The sequence below is a fragment of the Crocuta crocuta genome, unplaced genomic scaffold (assembly GCF_008692635.1).
Source record: "Crocuta crocuta isolate KB4526 unplaced genomic scaffold, BGI_CrCroc_1.0 scaffold494, whole genome shotgun sequence".
Taxonomy (NCBI): Eukaryota; Metazoa; Chordata; class Mammalia; order Carnivora; family Hyaenidae; genus Crocuta; species Crocuta crocuta.
Genome location: NW_027527931.1, coordinates 466,996 through 469,027, shown reverse-complemented (window position 1 = coordinate 469,027; position 2,032 = coordinate 466,996).

Sequence of the window (2,032 nt, the reverse complement as noted above, 5' to 3'; positions counted from 1 at the left end):
AAGCAGGGACACAGCAGGCAGGTCCCAGGGCCCCAGCGAGAAGGGGCTTCTGCTCCGAGTCAGGCTGACGGCTGGCACAGAAGGATGTTAGTGCCTGGTCTAGTCTTCGGGGGGGCGGTGAAGGGAGGAAGTCAGTGTGTAGAGACTGGTCGAAAAATGGTAGGTCTTAGCTCTAGGCAGAGCAGAGACGAAGTGCAGCTTCGGGAGCTCTCCATGTGCCCCCCCCCCACCTCCTGGGACCATCCCCAGTCGCTGCCTGGTCTTATGACTCCCTCTGCCTTTCTTATGACAGCATCACCACTGGGCCCCCACCAGGCATGTCCATGCACTTGCTCACCGCCTCCCTCTGCCTGCATGGCCCAATAAACTCTTCTAACTGCTACTTCGTATTCAGTTTTCAGCTCAAAGCCCGCCTCCTGCACGAAGCCCTCCCAGACTACCTGAGTCCTGTTTGCTCCCTTGAGAACGTACAAAGTGCCAGGCATACATTAAGTACCTTATGCATGCTGTTGATCGGCCTGTCTCCCCAGCTAGAAGAGGGGGCCTAACTGAATGTGGCCCCCACTGTGGTTAGCTCAGCACCTGCTCCCAAGGGAGTTAAAAAAGTGCGGGCTGTTGATGACGATGGTAATGACGAGGGTGAAAATGAAGATGGTGGAGATGTGATTTCCTCCACATCCTACCACTGCCTCTTCCCAGCCCCCAGAGAGAGAGAGAGGAGTGCATGGCTGAATCGCTGAGGTTCTGTGGGCTTCTAGCTGGCACCGTACGTGGATAGAGGAGCTCACATCGGGATGGAGAGGGGTGTTTGGGCAGATTCACTGGAGAGGAAGCAAGTAGAGGGTCCAAAAGCAAGCAATCCACTCGTATGGAAGATCCTTCCCCAGCCCCACCTACCCCACTCGGAACCTTCCAGAGACGCTGGGGATTCCTAGTGTGTCTTCGCCGTCCCTTAGCTCCGCTCCCTAGGACTGAGGCCAGCCAACGCAGCTCTCCTACCTTGGTGTCTGTCCTGGTTCTCGCACAGGTAGGCAACGGCGGAGTCGGCATAAGAACAGAGGCTCCCTCTGTATGGGAAGAGAAAGAAACCATGCCCCCTGCCCGTCCACCAGGTGTCCTGCTCAGAGCCTAGCCTCAGGCAGTCTTGCTGCTGTGTTCCAGAAGGTGTGGGGTGTTGAGCAGGTCACCGCTCCCCTCCAGGGGAGAAAGCCCAGGCCTGCCCAGGTGAGCCGGGAGGGGAGAAGGGGCGAGTGGGGGCTCCCTGTGCTCCCTGAAACCCCTGTGGGCTCCGGGGAACCCTAACCTTAAGCAGGCTCCAGGCCCTGCCTAGACTGCACCGGGACCCCTGCTTTGTCACCATAGTCATGTTTATGCAGCTCCCACACCACCATGCCAGGGGGGGGTCTTGTTAGCTTCTGCCATGGACTGAACTGTGTGCCCCCGAAATCCATTCGGCGGAACCCCGACCCCCAATGTCACTATTTGGAGACGGGGACGTTAGGGACATAATTAAGGTTAAGCGGGGTCATAAGGGTGGGACCCTAACCCGATAGGACTCGAGTCCTGTTAAGAAGAGGGAGAGACATATGTTTGCACGTNTTAAAAAAAAAATATTTAAAAAAAAAAAAAAAAAAAAAGAAGAAGAGGAAGAGACAGCAGAGCGCCGCCTGCCGGCGCTGCAGGTGCACAGGTGAGGGAGGACCAGGCAAGGAGGCATCACCTGGCGCCCAGGAGGGAGGTCTCTCCAGGAATCCACCCCCACAGCACCCCGAGTTTGGATCCGCCCCCATGGCACCCCGATTTTGGATGACCNGAGGAACAGCTTGCCCAAGTCACCCCAAGAGGAGGTGACAGAGTGAGGGCTTGAATTAGGACGGGGTCCCCCTGGCCGCGCTGGAGCCGTCTCCACGGGTGACCCGCCCGCTCGCTCTGGTCACAGCGATTCCCCTGCAAACCCGCGCCTCCTTCCGGGAGCCCGAGGTGGCCGAGAGGGGACGCGGGGCGCGGGGGCGCTGGGGTGGGCGTGGCTCCG